The 24040-nt window shown below is 44.0% G+C and overlaps 1 protein-coding gene across 12 annotated transcripts in view; it reads left to right on the top strand.

The window, feature by feature from the left end:
• Positions 1-24040, top strand: part of USP54 (ubiquitin specific peptidase 54) — an 86204-nt gene that overhangs the window by 17727 nt on the left and 44437 nt on the right. For 8 of the 12 annotated variants that reach the window (XR_011726646.1, XR_011726645.1, XM_071748010.1 and 5 more), the window contains exon 1: positions 3133-3202. The exons of 3 other annotated variants lie outside the window; for them this stretch is intronic. The gene's annotated coding sequence lies outside the window, so the exon portion shown is untranslated. Of the gene's footprint in view, positions 1-3132; positions 3203-12165; positions 12268-24040 lie in introns of those variants that run through there. One more of the 12 variants, XM_071748008.1, reaches the window with a different exon arrangement.

Raw genomic sequence — 24040 nt, 5'->3', positions numbered from 1 at the left:
TGCTTCCACTGTGCAAGGCAGGATGGAGCAGAACTTTTAATTAAGTCTTGCACAGTCAGTAGTGGTTAGCTCTGGTGGGTGGGAATATGTGTTAAGTGTGTAGGTTTAATTTAATAGTTGGTTCTAGGGGAAGGCAACAGGAAGGCAGGACAATAGTCTGGGTAAGCAGCAGGGCTGCAGACAATAGCTGAGCTGTCAGCTGTGAAGAGCCAACTTCCAGGCTCCACCTGCAGCTGCAAAGCTGACTCTCAGGGTGGGAGCCCAGTGATCAAAAGGGACCCAACAGGGTGATGGGTGACAATCACCCAGGACATTTGGGTTTTGTTATCTGACATTTTTAAAACGATTAGAATTATTTTTACCAGGAGGAAAGTGTATTGGGCTCTATTTAACTTTGGCATTTAAGCCTATCAATATGTAAAATTATCCATTCTAAATACACTTTAAAGTAAAATCCCACTTATTGCTTGCCATTTAAAGTTTAGGAAATGAGATGCTGCATTGAAACCATGGACTGATAGCCTAGCTTTTGACTTTTTAATTATAGTTTCATTGTTCCATGCTGGTTCTCAGCTCAGAAAGAAAGATGAAAACCCAAGAAACTTTATCTTTCAGTACTTCAGCAGTAGAGAATGAGATCCCCTAGTTCTAAAAGTCTTCAGCATTGGGGCTTTTACTGTCATTATCAACATAATTGGTTTCTCTAAACCCTCTTATTTTAAAGTACTTAAAATAATGTCATAAAACTTACCTCCACATGCAGTTTGAGGCTAGAAGAAATGTGAAATTCTATTTTTTTTTAAAACATGCCATATCACATTCAACACTTTCTGAAAGACATTTCAGAAATATATCCTGATTATTTAGTATTGTAGTCCTAACCCCAGTAAAGTAGAAGCACAGAGCTTACCGACACTCAGGAAAAGAAGGGTGGGGAAAAAAGAGGTTTGAACATGAATAAAAAGTGATTTGTGGTTTTTTTTTTTTTTTTTTTTTTTTTTATATGTCTAAAAATATCAGGGGAAATAAAAGAAATGATTTCTCTAGGGGAAAGCAGGGGTCCAATGTAATTCAGGTATTTTAATAAAGGTGTCATCTATGATGTCTTCCTTATAACCAAAGCAAGAAGCAAAATGTTGTGTCTGAGGCTCTAATATATTGTGTTAAAGCTTAACTCAGGCTGTTCCTCTGTGCAAACCAGAATTCTCTGCTGTCTGCTGCTCAGGATGCTGCCCTTCCAAAGCCCAGCAACATTTTTTCATGAGTACTGGTGGAACCCATGCATGGAAACAGATAAAAAAGGGGACTTTTAAAGAACCAGGTAACTGCTTAGCAATATCTGTTGAAGGCTGAGTAAAAGCTTGGTGGTGTTACCTGGGGGAAGAAGAGACACTTTTCTCCATGGTGATTTCACCTTTGGTACCTGGCAGTGAGGACTGTCAGTGAAAAAAGAGATGAGAGCTGGGGAAGTAAAACTTGTCAGGGTGTTACAGAGAGGAATTGGACCAGACAGAGAGAAATTGATTGGCATGAAGTTCACCTGAAAGCTGGAGGTCATGGCAATTAGCACTGGTGATTTTGTGCTAACTGTAGTGGAAGGAAGGGAAGGGAAGGGAAGGGAAGGGAAGGGAAGGGAAGGGAAGGGAAGGGAAGGGAAGGGAAGGGAAGGGAAGGGAAGGGAAGGGAAGGGAAGGGAAGGGAAGGGAAGGGAAGGGAAGGGAGGAGGGAAGGAAGGGAGGAAGGAAGGAGGGAAGGAAGGAAGGAGGGAAGGAAGGGAGGAAGGAAGGAGGGAAGGAAGGAAGGAGGGAAGGAAGGGAGGAAGGGAAGGAAGGAAGGAAGGGAGGAAGGGAAGGAAGGGAGGAAGGGAAGGAAGGAAGGGAAGGAAGGGAAGGGAAGGAAGGGAAGGGAAGGAAGGGAAGGGAAGGAAGGGAAGGGAAGGGAAGGGAGGAGGGAAGGAAGGGAGGAAGGAAGGAGGGAAGGAAGGAAGGGAGGAAGGAAGGAGGGAAGGAAGGAAGGAGGGAAGGAAGGGAGGAAGGGAAGGAAGGAAGGAAGGGAGGAAGGGAAGGAAGGGAGGAAGGGAAGGAAGGAAGGGAAGGGAAGGAAGGGAAGGGAAGGAAGGGAAGGGAAGGAAGGGAAGGGAAGGAAGGAAGGGAAGGAAGGAAGGAAGGAAAGGAAGGACCTGCAGCTTCAGCATTCCCAGCAAATTTCTTTAAGTCTGGGTTTTCCCCCCCACGTGTGTGTTTTTCCCCCATGTGTGTTTGCCATGGCTGGGTGTCTGGCAGTGCCATCTTTTCTGTGTGTGGCTACAAACAGGATGACACCGGATGGGAACTGCTGGGTTTCTCTTCAAAGCTGCTTCCCAAATAGGAAACCTTAGTGGGTTTAGGTTGCATTTGAATCTTTTCTGCCCCACACCTGGTGTGACTTGCCCAGCTGAGTGCCAGCAGTGCAGATGTTGGTGTGAAGAACTCTTGCTCTCCAGTTTGCTGGGCGGAGAGGATCAGTGAGCAGGGGGGTGGAGAGGACACTTGGTTTTGATTGGAGATGGTGCTAATGGTTTGGTTTGGTTTGGTTTATCCCAGGTGAGAGTGGCTCTCACCTGCCAGGCATCAGTGGTACAGACTGCTGGGGGGGCCTCATCACCACGATCCAGTGCTTCAGGAGGGGCTGCAAAGCAGATGGAGGCTCTGTGGACAACGAGTCCCATGGGCAAGAGAAGGGGCAATGGGCACAGGAGGAAACCTTTCCCCTGAGTCCAGTCAGCCACTGGGATGGGCTCACAGGGCAAGGGGTGGATCCCCCCCTCTCTGGAAGGTTTGAAGTCTCAGCTCCATCAGCAGCAACATGGGAAGGGTTGGACCAGGTGGTCCCTGAGGTCTCTTCCCACCCGGCTCATCCTTTGCTGCAGTGTTTTGGGCTGCCTTGGGTTGGTTGCTCGGTTTCTTCCGCCAGAATTGCAGCACCCAACCTAAAAACCGCTGCTGTCCACCAGCCGAGTGCTTTTTTTTTAAATTTATTTTATTTTTTCCCCCTAAATTATTTCGTTACCCGAATGGTTTCCCAACCCCGGCGCTGCCCCTTTAAGGCGGGACCTGCCCGCGGGAATCAGGTGCGCGGTGACGTCATGGGGGCGGGGCCTGCCTCGCGCTGCCGCTCCCCGGGACAGCGACAGCGATAGCGGGGACCCATCTGTCGCGACAGAGTGAGTGCGGGTCGGGGGCTGGGGGCGGGCAGGGCTCCCGTCTTGGGGCTGGGGCAGCTTCGCGGAGCAGAGGGGAAGATGCGCTGCTCAAACTACCCCCACCCCTCCTTCCTGACTCCTAGGTTTCTTTTTTCTGTCTTTTTTTTTTTTTTTCCTTTTTTTCCTTTCTTTTTATCGTCGCACATAACGCCGTGCGCTGAATTTCTGTTTAGTTGTTCCAACTGTTGCCGAGGAGAGTAAATGAACAGCCGGTGCTGCCCTCAGTTCTCGCTGTACCTGCTGCCCTTGCTGGAAGGTGCTGTGTTTTAACTCTTGGGTAATATTATATATATATATATTTATAATTATTAATTTACTTCAGTTACTTAATTCTTGGGTAAATCAAGGCGTTTCCAAACCCCGGGGTCCCGAGTAGGGGAGGAGGGGTGCTGCTTTTCCCCCTTGGGCAATGGGGAGATGAAAGCCCATCTGTATGGACAGGAGTAAGGGCCATGCCAGTTTTGTGCCAGTTAAGTGGGAGCCTGCAACCCCTGGTGGAATTTACACCACTGAAATCTTTGTTTGCAAAAGAATTGTGTTTGCTACTTCTGGTGAAGAAAGGCAAAGAATTAATTACGGATTTGGTTGTGGGTTTTGTTTGGTTGTTTTTTGTTTTTTTTTTTTTTTTTTTTTGTTCTGTTTGTGTGTGGTTTGGTTTATTTGTTTAGTAAGTGTAGGTGAGACACTTTCTTTGAACACTCGTTTAATCTCTGCGATAGGCTTTTAAATTTGCAGCTCTGACTTCTTGTCTAATGCGCTCACTTTTCACAAGATAAGTTAAAATTGGCAGAGAGAAATAATGGAAAAAGTTTCTGTGCTGGAGAGAGTTATCACATGAAGATAAAGTTGGCAGGAGGGCCTCTGTCTTTTCTGGGGAGGAGAAGGATGTGAGAAAGCACAGCAAGGCTTTAGCAGGCTTGAATCCTGACTGAAAGAAGCTCCCTCTTGTATTCTTATGCAAAGAAATGTAGACTAAGACTTGCCTTTGAAGTCTTGAATTGGAAGGGCCCATCTCTGCCACATCTAATTTCTGCCTTAGATTCCAAAGCAGATTTAGTCTGTGAATCTACAGAGCAGGATCTGGAGTAACTCCTCATTAACATAAAACTACTTGAATGTATGGCCATCTGCAGCTGTTCTGATGCAGACTATTTTTAGTTCTGAATGCACACCTAGGAATCCATCTTTCTGCAGGTTTCTTTCATCTGTTGCCTCGATAGTGTTTCAGCCTCATCAGTATGCAACAGATGATGTTTTTACTCTCTAAATTTAGCTGCTGATGTTCATATTGTACTTGGTATTCTGGGCTGCTCTTTAGTGGGCACCCTGCATGGATGGATGGGCTGCAGTGGCCTTAGTCCTGGAATCTGCAGCATCCCAGGTGATTTATATTAATAGTGGCTTGTTTGGTTTTTAAGGGGTGAAGTTTGTTGAAGGCCAATGGAATATTTCTAATTCTGTATATGAAGGTACACTTGTCCCTTGCCACACACCCAGGGGAGAGGAAACCCTGTGTGAATGTCACATTGCTCCAGTATTTTATTAGGAGTATTTTTTTTTTTTTTTTTTGCATGCTTTTGCAGAGTGTACTGGTGTTCTCTGAGGAGCAGATTTGTAGGCAAAAGGGGTGATGCAGCTTGAGGGTGCCAGGCTAAGGTGAACAACCACATAATCCAGGACATGGCAGGATTAGGCTATAGGGTGAAACCTGGTCACTTCTCTACCTGACAATCTCTTTAACTGCTAAGTGTATTTTTTCATTACAGCACCTATTACTGTGATGGATGTGACTTCCCGTAGGTTTTTCAGGAGTGGTTCACTTGTTTCCTCTGGAATTCATCAGCTGTTTCTTTGCCCTTCTAGTTGAGATTTTAGCATCTGAAGTGATTCCATTTCACTGGCTGTGAAACAAACAATGCCCCTCATGTGTGTGAGTGTATACACTATTCAAAAATCACTGGATTTCAAGCATCTGCAACAGCTGTTGAAGGTTCCTGCAGTTTTAAGAAATCCTGGCTGTTCTGATGAAATGATCAGAAAACTTTTCAATGTGCAAAGAAAGATAAGAAATGCTGTTACTTCCCCTCATTGTAATGGCAGGTTTTCAGAGAGGGTTTACTTATTTTAATTTGCAAGTCATACCTGGTTTAAAAGATTGCTATTTTCCTCCCTTCCCAGTGGCTGGGGTGATTCCTGGAATCACCCTGTCACTGACTTTTGCTTTCAGCTCTTCAATATCATGGTATGGATTTAAATGCTCCTGGGAGCTGTGTGCTGCACAGCCTGACTGCATGTCACTCTGCCAAGGTTCAGGCAGAGGGCAAACACTAAAAATAAGACCTAACGGAAGATAATTAGTGGAGGAAATTTAAAGTGGTGTAAGATAAAATGTTATGAGTCTCATTACATTCTTGATAACTGTGGCTTTGTGATCTCCTTCCTTCTGCTGTTCCACTAAGTGATACAAAAGTAAACTAATAAAGCTGAGGAACTAGAATATCAGAGGGGACAAGTGAATATAGGTAAGGAGAACTTTTTTGTGAGATTATTTTCAATCTTTCATTCTGGTCTCACACTGATGTTAGTTTCCAAAGTGAATCTTCCACCTCCAAATTTTTTTTTTTTCTTCCTTCTCTAAATGTCAGGTAGGAGCCTGAAAAACATCAGTTTTATTTTTTTTAGCTGGAGCTGTCAGATGAAGCTGTCAAGGACCACAGAGTTGCTAAGATCTGATGTATCAAGATTACAGTACTTTTAACAAAATTCTCTTAAGTTCTTGATGACACAGGGGAAAAGAGGATATGGATTTGTCACTCCAGTTGTTCTGGTCCAGTGCCATGTGTGTGCTTTACACAGGAGTAGTTATTTTCTGACTCCCAGAGTAGCCAAACTGTAGATGAATTCCTGAATGTGTCAGGGTCATATTTAAACCACAGGAAATTCTTTTTTCTTGCAGGGAAACAAATTTTGTGCTGTGCCTTTTAGGTCACAAGACAGTGTCCCAGCTGCACAGGTCCTGGGATACTCATCTAGCTTTGGATACGGCACGGGCATCACATTTCTGGTTTAACCAAGAAATTTAATTTAGTGCTTTGTTTGATTTACAGTCGTCTGTAACCTGTTGTGCTACTTGTAGTCAAGAAGACCTTTTGCCATCTCTTTCTGGTTCATAAAACATCCTTTTGGTGATGCAGTCCCTGGGATTAAGTATACAATACAATTGCTTTCCTTGGTTTTGTTTTGGTTTTAGGAGTGTTGTAGCAACAAGAACTGCAGTTATTTGTGGTATTTGTGGGGGGTACCTCTTTGGTGAAGAGAGGTATTTAGGTTCCTGCATGTGTCTGTCTGGTAACCTTTAAACCTTGTCTGTCTGCAGGCCTCCCAGTGCTACAGGTAAAACCAGTTTGAAGCAGTGGGTTCAGAGTTCCTCGATGTAAAAAGCCAGGCTGCCAGCAGGATGTGTTCCTAATGGTGTGCTCAGGTTGCTAAGGCTTTATTTTTTCTCCTTGTCGTTCTTTTTTTTTTCTTGAGTCACCTGCCAAAAGGAAGAGTGGTTTCAGTGAGGAGCACTCTGCCTTGCAGTACAGACAGATAAGGAAAAGACTTGCAGCTTCTCCCAGTTGAGTGGGAAACACTGAGTGTGGATACAAACTGGTCTTACTCTTAAAAGTAAATGGGCCAGATTCATCTGTCAAACCATAAGGTTTGCTAGCCAAGGGCACACTTTCATATGCAAAGGAATCCTTTCCACTTTCCTGCTCCTAAGCTTATTTTTAGAGCTAGTTTAGATTTTGGTTTAAGCTACAGGCCACGGCTTCTCAGAGAATTTAACTGGTCCTGCAACAAGTACTTGTAGGGCTGTGTGAGGAACACTGAGGAGCAGATCTAACTCCAAAGTACCCTGGCCTGTCTTTCCACCTGGTTGCTGTTTACCCTGATGAGGTTGTCTCTGTTGCTACACCAATTCTTGTATTGCCAGGTTGGAGAGGGTTGTGCAAGGCTGAGGATGAGCAGTTGGGAGGCTGAACGAAAGTGGAGGGCATAGAAACTCTGGCCTCATGTTAGCCAGCCTCTGAGTAGTCTTGAAAAGTATTTCTGATGTCATGGTTGGTTATTCTTGAGCAATGGGAAAATGGAAAAAAAAAAAAAAAAAGCTTTTTGCTCATCATTTACAAGCTACATGAATAGCTCTAAGTGACCTGGTTTTAATAAAAGAACAGCTCAGATAGTGATGCAGAAACCAGTATTGGTTTTTACCTGTTTTCACTGTATGGCTCCATTTGGCTTTAAAGCTGTGTCCACAAAGCAAAATGAAGCTTTTGCTGTGCTCCTCTCTCTCTGCCCAATACTATTAAACAATTGTCTTGCTATGTGAAGGTCAGCTGAGTACACCATATGTGTTTGCCTAATATATTTGAACACGTTGCCCTGAAGTTTGTTTGAGTGTTGTTGGATTTTTGCTGGCTTTTTTCCCTCCTCTTGAAAAATGAACTGCTAATGTGGGAACGTGGGCTTCTCTTCTTCAATCCACCCTCCCCCTCCAAAATTAAGAAATTGTGGATGGGCAGGGTTTGGTATCCACAGAATTAACTATTTTGACCTTGCAGGTTTTCAGTGAAGGGGCAAACATCTGTTTCCAGTCTTCTGAAAAGCCGTGGGGATGTGCTGCAAATTAAAACCCCCTGTCCCAGAAGAATGCACTTAAACTGAAAGAGGCTAGAAAAGATTAACCAGGGGGTTTAATGGGCAGCAATTGTTTTGAACTGATCTTTGCTGGAGTGCTGAGTGGCTGCTTCAGGAGAGGGCTGGGTGCCTTGCCGGGTCTCAGCTGGGTGCTCTGTGCTCTTGCTTGCTCCTTGTGTGATGCTCATCTTGCCCATCTGTGCGATGTGGCTGCTCTCAGGAGTTGGAGTGGCTCCTGCAACTGGTTTGCAGCTCAGTGCCCTCCTGGGAAGCAGTGGGAGCATGAGGCCAGGGAATGTAAACAGTGACACAGCCCGGTGAAACAAAACCACACCTTTCCTCAGGATTGCCACACCAGCAGCTGAGTGCAGGTGCAGGGGCAGCTTTTATCTGGGTGAGAGAATCTGAATTTCAAGCCACTGTCACGAGGCACTGCTCACCAGGCTTTCTTCTCTGAATCCTGAGTGAACAAGCTGATGAAAAAAGAACAACCCACCCTATGATTTTTATTTCCATTGGTGGAGTTGGTTTTTTTGCTGGCATACCACCCTGGAGTAGCTCATTTTGCTGGCTGCCCAGTGTTTGCTTGAGGGGAGCAGAGAGGGCATGTGATGGTGAATGGATCCACCCTGGCAGCAGCTGTCACGTTGGCATAGATGTGTCATAAACCAAACTGTGAGTTACCTGTGCAAGGAATTAGTGCATCTGCACAGGCTCTCAAAGCTCACAGGAGCTGCTCTAACTACTGCTCCTCTACCCCTTGTGGTTTCCTGGTCCATGCTGTGCCAGTCAAACTGTTTGCTGCAGGACTGCTGTGTGTTCTGAATAACTGAAAATAGCCACCTTCATGCTTTTATCTTCTGGTTATTTTAAAGGCAGATTGTCTTGATGATGCAGTTTATAGTGTGGTCCTTCCCCAGGCTGCAATCTGCAGAACAGAGCATCAGATGAGAGCAGCCAAGAGGGATCTGTCAAAGGTGGGCAGGAACTTTTGCAACCAGCTTCTCTGCTGAAGGCAGTCAAGGTGCTGCCTCACCACAGATCACTTACTCCTGACAAACCTCTCCATGTAGACAAAGTTGTGGTGTTTAATCTGTGCTCAGAGAGCTGACATTTACAGCTCTGTGAGTAGGTGTGCTGTGGTGGGATATTACTGGAAGGTGAGGGGAAGGGCTAGCAGAGCCTTTGCAGGGGAAGAAGCAGCACAATCTGCAACACCAGAAGGAAGCTGAAATCATATGACTGCAGACTTTGGGAAAAGAACTGTTTTCAGTATTGGGAAAAAAAAATGGTTCTTGCAGCTCTCTGTCATCTATATCTCGTTTCTGCAAAAAAATTTTTTAAACTTTTGTGATTTTCTCAGACAATCTCTCTTTATCTTGCCAGCTGTGAAAATACCCTGTATGCATGCATGGCTCTGATAGACAGGGCTGCCTGCAAATACAGTTGCTGCTCATCTTGCTGATACCTGAACCAAAGCAGAAAACAAAGGAAAGGAAGAGAGATTCCAGAGTTGTTGCTGTTGCTTTCTCTTGCCTTGTTTTCCTGCTTCATTTCAGTCTGAGGCATCTCTTTGGGTGGCTGTATTTAACTAGCATTGCCATCAGCTCCCACCAGCCCTTAGGGCTGCAGTACTTGACCAGAGCTGTTGGAGGGCTGGCCTGATTTTAGGTGCAATGTGAGAAGAGTGGAAAATGCTTTTTTTTGGCTTTTTTTTTCCTCCCCCCCCCTCTTTCTTATTTATTTCTTCCTGTTCCGTGCAGAAACGTGGTAATTGCTCTGAATTCTTCCTCAGTTTGGTGGCAGTGAGTCAGATGCTTAGCTGGTGTGTTTGGCAAAGCTCTCTTTTATAAGCACAGAAGTGGTGTTCTGCTGCTGCTGGGGATGTGTCCCCTTGCTTCTTGCTCTCTGAACTCTCCGGCTGCCAGCAGCAGGGAGCAAAATCTTATTTTCTGTCTGATGCAAAGGGATTTGTTTTAATAGTAAAGCCCACAGCTGTCTATTGCTGCTCTATGGTTTTTAAAAGTTTTAATTTTAGGTGTGACGAAGCTGAACTGATCTTACTTGAAAGAGAGCTGCTGGCAATGATTTTCATTCTTTCCTCATGCCCTGAAATACTGAGGGACTGGATAACAGTCTCAGCTCTCCTCATGCTGAGGAACTTCACAAAATGGTGTCAAAGCAGGTATTGGGAAACACGTAGAATCTGATCCATACTTCTAGCAGTTACCCAAGTATGTGTGGGTCACCAGAAGCACTTTAGCAAAAAGCTGAGAAAGAATTCTGAAGTGGTGGTTGAAGCAAAGGGGAATTTGTTAACATCAGTGCTATAGAGCTGCTGGTGTTCCTGGTGCAGGTGCCTCTGCCACATTTTGTGGGAGTTGGCCCACCCCACCTCAGCAAGGAAATCAGTGCAGTCACAGGGACTTTTTGTCTGAGTAGGAAAGGTACATGCTTTTGTCTGTTGGAATGAGGAGGAGAAAGGGAGTGTAAAGAGCTGTGTTTTCTCTGCAGGGGTGCTTGCCAGCCTCAGGTCAGTGAGCCCTGGACATCCAGCCACTTGAACAAAGGGGCTTGCTAACCATTGGTAAAACTTGTGCAGGTATTTGAAAGGAAACCTGCAGGACACCTGGAAGGGTTTGATCACTCTTTCTGTATGATGATAATGGAGGCTGGCATATTGCTTGTGCTTGGGAAAGGTCTGTGTTAGTATTGCAAACTGTGTTTCTAAGTGGTTTGGCTTCCTTGGAATAAGCTGTTGGAGGAAAGAGTGCTACAGAGTTAAGATGCTGCTTTAACCACACACAGCTGCAGAGCAGGTTTTCAGCCCAGCATGGTTACTCAACAATGCACTGCTTTTTGTTCACAGTTATGCCACTAATATTACACTTTAGGAAATTATTTTATTCTAAATAAGCACACACAAATCTAAAACTTAACAAAGAAAAGGATGTAGAAGCACCATGAGGTAAAAAAGCTGCTTTGAATACTGTGCCTGTGCTGTCATTTTTTTCCTTTCTTGTTCTGAGTACTATTTTTGTCTCACCAAAACTCTACCATTATGGAAAGACACAGTTAAAACTTGGCTCAGCCCCTTCTATCCTGCAAGACTGGATTGTTCTTAAGGCAAACCAATTTAATTGTATTCCAACTGCTTCCTTTCTGCATTGTTTGTTTCTGTTAGGTAAATGGCCCCATTGGGGATAGTATCTTCAATACCTTGTATGGTCCAAAGCATTATTATATTTCAATCTGATTCTCTTAGCATTATATTGAGCTCGGGCAGAAAGACAATGGTGCTCATTGTTTTTTGTAACATAATCAAAGTTTTCTTTAAAGTTATTTTGGTCCTGGGTAGGCAGTGACTCTCCCTGGCTGTGCTCTGAGTGTGACCACCCCAGGAGAACAAATTGATGCTGAGTGTGGATGGCACCAGTGTCCTGGAGCTGTGTGTGCTGTAAGAGAGGCTGGGAATAATCATGTAGTGATGCTGCTGCTGAGCTTAACTGACCTTACAGGAGGTTTTGGGGGTAGGAAGCTGTTTTTTTCCTTCTCTGAACAAGCTGCTTTTTATCCTTGATCAGTATCACTGGCTTTGAACCCCAGGGGATGGTTCCAGGAATTGTCCTGCAATAATTGTTCTTTGAAAAAAAAACCAACCCACAAGCCTTTAAATTTGCATTCAAACCGCAGGGCTGTAAACCAGGGGATCAAAACTGAAGCCATTTTTTGAATCTTTTTCCATGTTTTTCTGTTCAGTGGCTGCACATCACTCCTGATACCAACCTCTCCCATGAGAAAACATCCTTCACCTCCAGCTAAAGAGGCTGCAGGAACCTCACTCCTTGACTTGTTCCATTGAGGGGAGCCCTGCCTCTGCACAGGCTGCTGCTCCAACATGAAGGCACCTCTTACAGCCCCTCTTTTGCCCCCAGTCTGGCCATTTTTTAATTTTTATTTTTAATTAAAAAGGTTTGGAAAACCTTTTGCCTGGCCCCGTTTCCCAAGGGAACTGTTGGTGAGCGGGGCCTTATCTCTGTTGTCAGAGCTGCCTGCCTGGTAGGTGGCAGTGGGGGCAATGCTTTTCAGACTTTCCTGTGCTGAGGGAGGCCCTTGTTTTTTTGTTTTAACAGCTTCCTATTGTTTGAAACTGCAGGTTGTCCCCTCCCACACTCTGCTGCCTCTTTCTTCCTCCCTTAAATAATTTTTCCGTGCGAGTGTTACTCAGAACCTAGTACTCGAGCAGCGAGTCCTCTCCAGGGTTTTCTCAGCCTGCTCTGATCCCCACCTTTTGTTGCAGCATCTCAGGATGGAGCTGGTGGAATAGGCAGTGGATTCTGAAGGTGGGTCCCTGGTTTTAATTCTGTGTCACCAGTGCTGTGACATCCCTAGGTTTTTGATTGAGTCCGAATTGCCGCGGGAATCCTCTTCTAGGTGAGGCACTGAAAATACTTCTTTTAAGTGTGTGTTGTCCTTGTTTCAAAGGTGAAAGTATTGCTGCAGTTTGCTAACAGTTTGCTTTTCAATATTCTAGTCCTGCTGCCTAATGCTGGTGGTGTGTGTGCAGTCTATTTCTGTTCTGCAGCCTGTGTCAGAGGCACTCTGGGAGCCCTGAGCTGCCTGTGGTCCATCCAGCACACCATAGCTTCACCTCACTAATGGTTTCCATGGCAAACTTGAAGATGAAGCCAGTCAGAATCTCTTCTCACCTTGGTGTTTTGTCACAGCTGGAAGGGATGTTGGCAGCTCATTTCTCATACTGACTAGGGAGCAGTTACAGTGTTGCTCTGCAAGCTGCTTTTTTGATGATGTAGATGTGGTTTTGCTTCCCTCTAGTAGTTGAGTTCTGTGTTAGAAAGTTGGTAATGGAATGAGTTATTAAATGTACATAGAGCTTTTTCATTATTTTAGTGTGTTGATTTGGGAAGTCAACTTGCTTTGGCTGGCTTCCTGATCCCCTGCTTTCTGTGAAATGTCTTGTTTCCAAAATAAATAGTAATTATTCTGTGAATTTTGGAAGTCTACCACTACTATTCCATGTTTCTCACTGCTTCAGCTTAACACGAAGTATATATTTGTTAAAATGTGTAGATTCCTTCTTTTAGTACATTGTACTTGGTGGGAGTTAAAGAAACCTTGGTGCTTTTTTTTTTTTTTTTTTTTTTTTTTTTTTTTTTAAACTGGCAGCTCAAGAAAGCTCTTCCTTTTCTTTGACAGAGGGAGAAGCGTTGTGGTAGGCATACAGGGCTTTAAGTCCCCTTAACATATTGACATATCCTATAGGATACAGTCAGCAGTCTCAGAGTTTTATGTGTCTTCAAACCCCAAACAGCCTGATTCTGGGTTGTTAGGGAGTTTCTAAGGCCAAAGCAATGTGAGAAAGAGCCAGAGGAGCAGAGGAAGCAGGCGGTGGTGGCTGTCACCATGAACAATGGTTTTGGCACACCTGCTGCCTTGCCTCCCAGCTCCTCTCTGCTTGGCAGGATAGGAGTGATTTGGAGGATAAGCAGATAGTTTTGTAGATTTTTTTTTTTTTTCTTGGTATGTTTCCATCTTCTCTGTGGGAGAGAAAACAGAAGCAGTTGCTTTATAATGTAACTTAATGGCTGGTGAAGGGTGGCACCTTTTGGGGCAGGATTTAATGCTGCACTTACTAATGGGAAAGTCAATATTGTGCTAGGTCTGAGGTCCCTCAGAAGCAAGTGCAGGGAGACTGCCATACCCCAGGGAGGGGAAATACTGGGATGTACTCAAAGCAGTGTGTTAGAGAAAATCATGCTCATACTGCCCAGCTGGAGACATAAAACCATACTCAAGACAGAGTTTTTCTAGCAATCAAGAAACAGAATGATGGGAGCTGGAACAAGTGCATATATAAGAAGGTTTTTTTGAAAGACAGTTTTCAGCTCCACCAAGAGCCAAGTGGTGTTAATCAGCTGCTGTATCTCCTGGGAGTTGTCTCAGATGAAAGCTGTGAGACCAGATTGCTATTTCCAAAGAAGAGTGTGCCAGAGCCATGTGATTGCATCCATTTTCCACTTCCATCTTTTCAGCTTCTGACTTCTCAGGTCGCAATGATATTTTTTTAATGGCTCTGTTAATATATATGAAATTCCACAAGTTTTTTTCTTGAGCTTCTAATGGGCTTGATGTGACAAGAGGATGTGTGTCCTGACTGATGAGTCCCTGGGTCACCAGAGTCTGTTGAATTGGAGAAGGTGGAGGGAAGGAGGAAAAAACAAGACTGCTAACAAGCCAGGAAAAAAAGTTTCCTTCTAGTCTAGCAGAGAAAATGCATCTAACACTGTACATTCTGGCTCAAGCTCAAGCAGTTCAGCTTCAAATGGAGCAACTTCAGCCCCAATGGGCCAGAAATGGAAGATTTTTCCAGGTTAGCCACTTGGTTGCACGTGTGCACACACACGCCTGTGATTTATTTTATTAATGACAGAGGAAGGATGCATAGACTCTTAATCTGGATAGAATATCCTTATTTTTTCCTGTCTCCCTTACAGGTGTGGATAAGGAAGTGTTGTATGTTGTAATGCTGGTTAAGGAATGGATAATAATTATAATTATAGTAACAGTAGGGCTGAAAGCTTTCTCCTAGTATTGAAGAGAAATTTTGTAATTGCTTTCTCAGCAAAGCATTGTTTGTGGTGTCATGCCAGGGGGTGGTGAACCTTCCTGATAGGGACAGCTTTTATAGGTGTTGCCTACCCAGATGTCAGGTCATTGCTTGAGGGCTGGTTGCTCTGGAGGAGAGGGCTTTTTAAAGAGGGCAGTGTCTGGTTTTTCCTTGTATTGCCTTGTAGGTGTTCTGGGTCTGCAGCTGCTTCCCTACCAAGTTGCTGATCTTCCTCAGAGCCTCTTCAGTCAGACTCCAGAGGGAGGTCTGGGGAAGAAGCAAACCTCAGAGATCATTCTGGGCTGGAAAAGGAGTCTTCCACAGGTTTGAGGTGGATGTTTCTAACCCTTCTCCTGTGGTGAGCTCCCAAAAACTGAAAGGATTTTAACATCCAAAAAAGCCAATTTTTAAATTCAGCTAAGTATTAGAAATTTTACTTTTGTAAAAGAGCAAATCCCAAAGGACTAGGGGAGACAAAATGGAAATAAGGTTGTGTGCAGCTTCCTTGCTGCCCATGGCATTTCTGCTTCCCAGCTGCTTGTCACTGAGTGGCCCCCAAAGTCTCTCAAAGATTTTGTGCCATGTCTAAGGCCCTGCAGTCCCTAGAGCCCTCTCCTTTGACCACAATTGGTCCATCTCCAGTGGGAACAAGGCAGGATGGGGCAGGACCCCCCTTACTTTAGGGGGTAAAGAAGAACCTTGAGTACTGCTGCTGACTGCTGCCCAAGACCTTTCCCCACTGCTGAAGTAAACCAAACCTCTGAAGGTAAAATAAAACCATCCTTTTATTTACAGTCCAGACTGAAATCCTGTTATCCATAGCTGAGCAAGGCTGGTCTTTTCTCCACAAACTCTTTCAGTGCTCAACTCCACATGGCTTTAATATTTTTTGTTGGCTGAGTAGTTTGCAGTGCTATCGGGGTGGACAGTGCCCTCAAACCTGCTCTTTTTAATTCATAACAAGTTCTAGATGGGTCTTTTCCTCTCCACAGTTGCTTAAATCTGTGTTAACTTCTCTGGGCACCCCCAGAATTCTATTTTAATGTTGGATTTTACAGGCTTCTTCCAGTTGCAAAGAGAGGAACTTCTGTGACCTTCCCTCTTCATCCTCTTTTTCTGCCAATGAGCAGCCCACAGATCATGTGGAAAGGTTAATTTCATGGTGTGTGCCTCCTCTTGCTTTGGTTTTGGTTTGTTTTAATAGGGAGCTTCTGGTGCCACTCGGCAGTGCCATTTCATCACCAGGCAGAGAAAATAAATAAATAAACTAAAGCTGTTGACATAATTCTTCTTTTTCTTACCCCAGCACCCAACTGGTCTGTTCCTCTTGTATTATACTGCATTTGCACAGCTTCTGCTTCTGTGACCCATTAGGACAGAGCCTGCTTGTACTCAACAAGAGTCTCTTTCATGCTTTGTGGATCTCTCCAGCCCACAGCAGGACACAAAATAATCCCTTTTGCATTTGGTAGTTTCACAGTACTTTTCTAGTGAAGATAAAATAACCTTTCTGAATGCAAACAATAACAACCTCTCCAGAAGCCTGGTTTTGATAGAAGGTAATTGTGTCATTGTTTCTGCATTTCATAGAATGGACAGCAGCTGCTTTTCCAGGAGATGCTGAGATTTTTAAGCTATTAAAAACTGTAAGCAAAGGGTTGTATGAGTATTTAAAATCAGTATAGAGGTAATTCCTTAAAGTAGCATCTGGTAATACTTGAACAGTTGCTTTGAATAATAAACTAGAAAGTTGGATTCAGACTTTGCATTCAAAGAGACTGGAGATTTATGAAAGGTCATGTGCAGGTCTTAATGGATTCATCTTTTTGTACTCAGAAAATGAAAATTCCCTATTTCAGAAAACTTGTTTGTATGGTACAATCTGCTTTGCAGACATGAAGCTTCCATCTGTGTATACATATTCTGTAATGTTTTAGTTTGGGAAATGTCTTTCTGACAAAGCTACTATATGTGAAAAGCAAAGAAAGTACCTTTTGCCTGTTCTGGCCATCTAATCCAAATTTCACACAGTAAAAGAGATTGGACTGGATTTGAAGGCATATATATATATGTATAGATATATATATACACACACATATATAGATATGTATCTATATAGCTATATCTATATATATATATAACTGCCTGATAAAAAAGAAATGGGGGGGTGGGGGTGGGGGTGCTGTTCTCCAAAATAGTTATTCTAGTGTATCTTTCAGAATGTCTGCAGCATAAATAGTCTATTTGTAAGGGACTTCTCAATAAAATTATAATTTCAGGTAAGGCTCAGCCAGCAGTGGCCCAGTCAGCCAGGTCTGGTGTTGGGGTGCAGGAGTCCTGGGGAAACCATGGCAGCATCTTACAAATGCTTTGGTCTCTAGTGGGAGAGAAGAGCTCTTGCCTTGTGCAGGTTTGGGATGGAAAGTTTGGTCATATCAATCTGCTTCCTGTTTGAAAAAGGAGAAAAAAACCCAACCCCCAATCTCATCACCTTGCACAGAGTGTCTTTACCTCTCTAGTTTCTCTGAATGCATTGAGGTTTTCTTCTGCTGATCTAGTTGTATAGAAAACAAAAAAAAACAGTGTTTTTGAGTTCCACTCCCCCTGTTTGTCTGCCCCAGGTTGTTGTTGTATCATGGAATGCTTCCCCCAACCTCTGGGGTTGTTTTACTTTTCTCCTGTGCTCTCAGGTGCTGTTGGAGAGGGGATGTGTTCATCCCACAAGCTTTGCCCTGGGGTTACCTCCAGATGTTTGTCCTGCTCAGCTTCCAGAGGCTTCGGTTGGTTTTGTGGAAAAAGGCATCTGAATAGAAAGCCAAATGAAGCCCAAATCAGTTCCCCTGTTCTTGTTAGTTGTACTTATTGTTCTGAAACTAAATAGCAATGGATTCAAACCCAAGTTGAGATTATTAAGTGGTCATGCATATGTCTGCACACTCGTGATGCTGCTTAAGTGTTATTTATAACTATACAGCACAGATGACTGCCTGAAAACCCCAAAATAATCAGCATGTTGTGGATGCTGGGTACATGGGTTTATATTTTTATGTAGAATTATTAATCCACATGATGTTTCAGTGCAGCAGCACTCCTGCTTATCAGCTTTAGCAAGGCAGGGAAAAGGATGTAAGCATTCTAATACTGGGATTCAGCAGAGGCACCTTAAAGTGCTGCTCACTTCTTTCTTCACTCTCCCCAGCCCTTGCTTTGTTTGCAGAGTTTCTCTGCACTGCTTTAGGTCTGTACTTCGGTGTGTGAGCAGTCTGGCAAGCAGGTGAGTGTGTCACAAGCTCTCTTGAGGCAATGGCAGGCTATAGATAATGGTGGTACACAATGGAGTCAATGAAGAGGGTGAGGATAAGCCTGTAACTGATGCTTCAATACCAAACTCTCTCCTAAGCCAAGAGAAAAGAGGGAATGGATCATCAGGGAGGTGGGAATTCTGCCTGCCCACCCTGTGTGCATGGAGGTTTTCCAAAGCTGCTGGTGCCAAAGTCAGCTGTGTGCCTGTGCTGAGAACTTCCTTTCTGCCCTGGGTGTCTCTCCCCTTCAGCACTACCTGGAGAGCAGGTGTTTCACTTACTGATTCTTAGCAGATGACCAGAAAGCTCTGGTTTTCTGCCCAAAAGCTGTCCAGCTCTCTGCTCAGAGCCTGCTGCTGCTCTGGGTGTGTTGCTGCCTTGGAATTAAAAGTTCTCATGGTGCTGGAGTTCTGTCTGCCTGTTTTCCTGCAAGATTCATTTCTTGCTTACCCTTGGATTTTATTTCTATGTTGGATGTGTGTGTATCAACACATCCAGTCCTTTCAAATGTTACTGAAGTCCAGATCAAGTGATCTGAGGTTTAATGGCACAGTGGGGTTTGTGGTGCTGCAGTGTGCACAGCTGCTGATTTGGGAGCTGATTGCTGCTGACTCTTGCTTTAAGGAAGGGGTGGCAAGGTTGACAGGGGAGCTCACAACAAGGGGGCCATTAGAGGAGAGAATTTTTATCAACATTTTTTTAGATGCTGCTGAGCAGTGAAAGCCTCAGGAAAAGGATGGCATCAGGATTTTTAGGATTCAAAAGTTCTCTGTCATTAAGCCTTACCTTGTTGAATACTACTCACTACTTTGGGAAGCTTCTAAGAACTCTGAAGTCATCTGGAATTTGCAAGACAAAGTAGAAAACTTTGATTTTTTTGGGTCAGTGATAGTATTGGCAGAGAGTTGAGAGTATTGGGAATAAGGTGCCATGGGGAAAAGTTCCTTGAAATCTTGTGGCCATAGCTGATTGGTGTAAAATGCAGACTTTTGCCATGAAAATGCTTGTTTATATCTGGATATTGAATCAAATACTGAATTGCTCTTGCAGCTCCCCTCTGGATAGCCCAGGTGAAGACTTGGAAAGGGAGCAATAGGCAGCAAGAGGCTGGCTGAGTGTTCCCTAGAATCAAACCAGAACCTTCCATGTCTCCATATGGCTTCCAGCTGCCCTGCTCCCATTTGTTGTGATTTTCTGGGCTCCAAGACTTCTGGTGGTGCTCAACTGCTTCTGAGCACTTGCATAACACTTGAAGCTGCTGTGGTTTTGTCTGAACTCCACAAGTTCCATGTGAAGGGGGATGAAAAGCTGGTTTTGTCCCACTCTTCCTTCTCCTGAAATGACCAGCACCAAGCCTAGAGTAAGCAGGGTGGTTTCTAAGTACAGCCTTAAGTACTTTTTAAGTACAGTAATTGGCAAATTTAGTGTAGAAAGTAATACAAAACTTCAAGATAAGTGTTTTGAAAGCCTAAATGTATGTTAAGGTACAGGCTTTTATTACTATGTAGAGCAAGAAGGGAGCTCTGGAGGGAGTGCTGATTGTTTTCAAGTGGTTGGAATTTATTCAGGATGGGCAGACCTTCTTAATTTTATATAAATTCCTCCCCTTTTCAGTCATCAGAGGAAAGTTGTGTAGATAACAGATCCTTTGAGCTGTCTCCCAGAAAGAGGGGCAGCTGCTTCCGAGGGATTTTGGGACACAAAGCTTTTAGGACAAGAGAATTTTTAGGACACAAAGCTGTGGGCTTGCCTGCCTTGGTCCCTGTGACCCCCCAGCAAATGCCTGTGCTGAAAGTACCATGCTGCATGAGCTCAGTGGCTATTAATGCCATGGGTTTGATAGGAGGAAAAGTTCTTATCTGGGCAGTGAAGTGTTTTGGCAATAAGCCCCCCATGAAGTAAATAGCATGGCCTTTGCTTCTCTCCTTCTGACCTCAGCTCTCATTGTTTGTCTTTGAACAGAAGCCCTTTATTATTCTGTTATCCCACATTATGCTCATGTGAATTGCAGCCTCCAACTGGAGATGCTTTCCTCCAGAAACTTCTAGATCATCTTGCAGGTTATTTTTGATCAGAATCACAGAATGCTTTGGGTTGGAAGGGACCTTCAAGATCATCCAATTCCAACCCCCCTGGATGGGCAGGGACACCTCCAACCAGCCCAGGTTGTTCCCAAGCCCCATCCAGCCTGGCCTTGAACACTGCCAGGGAGGGGGCAGCCAGAGCTTCCCTGGGCAACCTGTCCCAGAAGAGGCTGTCATGCTGGCTTGGAATATACAGAGCTCTGGGTTTGGCTTTTTTATTGTAATTTGCTTTTGAATGGCTGTCATGTTGAATTAGAGCTCTTTGCTGGAGAGGTTTTAGTAGCTTTTCTGATTATTTGAGAGCCAGCTGGATAACTTGAGTCATCTCAGCTGCTTTGTGAAAGTCTGGACATGGCTACACTACTGTTCCTGCTCTTGGTAGCTCTGTAGGATAAATGACATACTTTTCCCATTATTTTGAACAAAAGTCCATGTGGTTGTATGTCTGCAGAGAAGACAGATGTTTATCAGCTGATGCTCTTCTCTTAGGTAGGTTTGCAGAAATGACTGAAGACTTTATCACCCCAGAGAAGCACCTCTAGGCAGTTGGGAGGAGAAGTTCCCCTCGAGCTCAAGTAGGTAGAAATTTCCAGCCCTTCACCATCTCTGAACCTTCTGCACTTGAAAGCCAATGGCTTTCTGCTGCTTTTTTTACTGTGAGTGATGCTCTTTAAATAGATTTGGCTGACTGTCAGGCTTAAAATCAAATGATTTGGATTAGGTAAGTGTTTGCAAGATTTCATTACACTGTTTTGAGAGACAGTCTACTTTGGTTTTATAAAACTCACAAGCATTTTTGAGGAAGAAGTTGGATAACTGCTTGCTGGAAAGAATGTTTTCATGCAGTATGGAGCTACACCTGACCCCAGCAGCTTGCAGACTCACACTTTGGGGTGTTTTCTGCAGAACATGGTCTGTCCATGCCCCTTGTTGGTCTGAGCAGTTAACAGGAACACAGAGTGGGTTTGGCTTTGATTTTTATGGGGTTTTTGTTTGCTTGGAAAGTTGGTATAAGAACATGTTCTTTCTTCATAGAAAAATTTGCTCCATTTTCTCCCTCCAGCCACTGTAGAAGCAGAAAGCTCCTTCAGAAATGCCAGCATTGCCTTTTCATAGAGCTGAATTCTGAGGGACAGCTTGGCCCATGAGTCTCCTGGCTGTAGTTTCCTCTGGTGCTTGGTAGGCTGTACAAGCACAGTGGTAATGACCAAAATTACTGAAGTTTTAGGCAAGGGTGAGTGTTACCCCAATTTGCTCACTGTTCTGTCTGCTGCCTTCTGGTTTGGTATCTTCTGGAAATCCTGTAGTGTTTGTCACAGGTTTGCTGTGCCTTACTCTCTAAAAGAGAACATCTGTGGATTGGGGGAAACTTCTGGTTTTCCCCTTCACCTCAGGATCATTTTGGTGGTCTTCTACTGGCAACTTCTAGCCTAACATTTTAATAATCACTTTTGCATCAGGTAAGTGGGAACGTTTCCTGAAAAAACATTTATATTTTAATTTTATGTGCTTACAACACCTCACAGAATAGGAATTGGGCAATAGTAGGATGAAAAATAAGGCAGACCAGTATGAGTCTGTCTTGTGCAGGGGCACTGTTGGGTGGTATCAGTTCCTGGTGCCACCCAGTAGCACAGAGCTGGGCAAGTAATTCTTCCTCTAAGAGGAAACCTGACAGCAAGAGTCACAGGCATTTCTTACACCTCTTTCTTCCAGCAGAGTGAAGAAAACTGAAAAAATGCATGCAGAAAGGAGTGTTACATTTTTTTTTTTTTCTTATTGTTTACTCTTCATTATAACACTACTCTAAGGCTGTGCAACTTTTCAGGGGTGTAGTTACCTTTTTAAATCAAGCTGGCTGGATTAATTTGTTGCCTTATTCCAGTATCATTCTTAACATGATAAACAGAACTGAAATACCTTTAGAGTCTTTAGGCTTTCTGCCTCAGTTCATTCTGTGTCTAAAAGAATAATTTGAGCAATGAACCAAGAGCATTCTTCAAGCTTTTTCATCTGGCACTCTTCCTGTTTTGGTCATATTTCTGTATTAGTAAAATTTCGAGCTCTAAGGATCCTGTCCCTTATTTGTAAGAACAATTTTCTCAGGTCTGATAACACCTTTATTTCTTCCCTCAGACTCATTTTACTGGACTCATCCTAAGATGGCAGTGGGACATACAGCAGCTACAGCTTTTGAATCTGTCACCTGGGTTGTTTTGGGATTTTTTTTGTGTGTTTTTGGTGCTTTCATTGTTTTTTGTTTCATGTGTATTTTATTGCTTGTTTGGTTTTCGTTTGTTTGGGTTTTGGGGTTTTTTTGTTTTTTTGTTTTTTTTGTTTTAATGCAAGAGCCATGTGGAGCTCCCATTGCTGACCCCTAACATGACAATGCTGCAGCAGGCTGAGGAACTCCTGTGACAATTCAATTGTAGGGCTTTTTCTTGTACTCTTAAGAAGCTGTTGTGTTCTGTAGTAAGGGAGCAGGCTTTCTCAAAACACTTCTTGAAACAAGAAACAATAGATGAAAATGTTTTCCTCTCACTTAACTATTTAATTCTCTGAAGCTCGTGCTGCACATTATCAAAGTGTTACCCTAATTTCCTTGCAGAAAGTAAATTTTGGGGATTTTTTTATAGTTCTGTGTTTGGAGACTGTTACAAACTAACACACTGTCTGGGAAGAGAGCACCTGCATCTGCTGCCAGGCTGGGGCAGGAATAGTTTTCCTCTTCCCTTAGAGATTGCTGCTGTTTTCTTAGCCTATTTGTCATGGTTTGTTGGGTGGTTCAAGTATGGGAGGGTTAGATTTTTTTCTGCTGATGGTTTGTCAGTGGTGGTGGAAACAAAACCAAAATATTTTAATAATGATGCTTAAGTTTTGCGGAAGTTCTGTTTGGGTTTGGGTTTTTTTTTTTCCTGCTTGCTGCTTGCAACCCTTTTTGCTGTGGAGCAGAAGCTAAGTGAGTCTGTAAGCAGTGCATAGGAATGGTGTCTTACATATATTTGAGATTAATGATTGAATTTTGTAGCTGTTCCATGGTGCTGGGAAGTTTCTGGAGGTTGACAAAGTGTGAAGCTGTGCTTTATCTCCTCAGATCTGCTTTTGTCATAACTGGGTGGTTACCAGCTGAAGTGTTTTCTCATTGTTCTTAGCTCTGGGAAGGCCAGCCAGCCAAACCTCAACTTGCTGCTCTGAGCAGTCCCAGCCACTCTGTGGGCAGAAAGAAATAATTTCTGCTCAGGCTCTGGAAACCCAGGGCAGGTTATCTGTGCTAACACAGCTTGCACAGCCACTGCCAGAGTCCTGGCCAGCTTGTAAGAGTCTTGCTGCAATCACAGGTGAGCTACAAAGCTTCTCAGCTGACTCTGCTTCCAAGACTATCAAAATCTTTAGACAAAAATTCTTTTCTCCCTCCCAGCTGAGGCAGCTTGGCTCCAAAAGGACCAGGTTTGAGAGCAGGGTCTTGTTATGAATCCAAGCCCCCTGCACAGGTACTGCTCACACCTGGGCATGCTTTGGGTTGTGTTTTCCATCTTTCTGTAGGGACTGTGGGAAGGAGAAGACAGAGTGCTTGACTCTGGGTTGTTTTTTCTTTTCCTGGGCTAGCAGAGAGGCTTCTTGCCTCACCTCCTTCCAGGCAGCATTCTGCTCCCTCTCTGCAGCACAGCCTTAGCTGCAGCACCTATTGCAAGTGGTGTTGCTTTACAGAGATCCCTAAAGTGTTGCTTGAAACTGAATAACCTCACACTGGCCTGTGGCTCACTAAGGGACTGAGCAAAGAAAAGGGGGGTTGGGGTTGGAAGTGCTTTGGGATGACTCCTGTAGATGTATTCAGTGCTTGGGAATGTTGCACGACGAGCAGGGTAATGGTCTGGGAAGCAGAAAACTTTGTATGGCACACTGGGAACCAAGAAGAATATTCATCTGTAGGGAGTCATTTGCCTGCCTCACAGCAATGCTCAGCCTTCCTGAACATTTGTGCAGTGGGTTTAGTACAAGGACAAGCAAAATGTCATGAGAAGGGAGTGGATGAGGCTGCTGTAGCATAGATGTTGAGGAAGCTCCTTCTGTGTTTTGATAGGAGACAAAGGATTTATGACTG

The sequence above is a fragment of the Heliangelus exortis genome, chromosome 7, assembly GCF_036169615.1.
Source record: "Heliangelus exortis chromosome 7, bHelExo1.hap1, whole genome shotgun sequence".
NCBI lineage: Eukaryota > Metazoa > Chordata > Aves > Apodiformes > Trochilidae > Heliangelus > Heliangelus exortis.
This window is presented reverse-complemented; position numbering and strand designations above follow the sequence as displayed.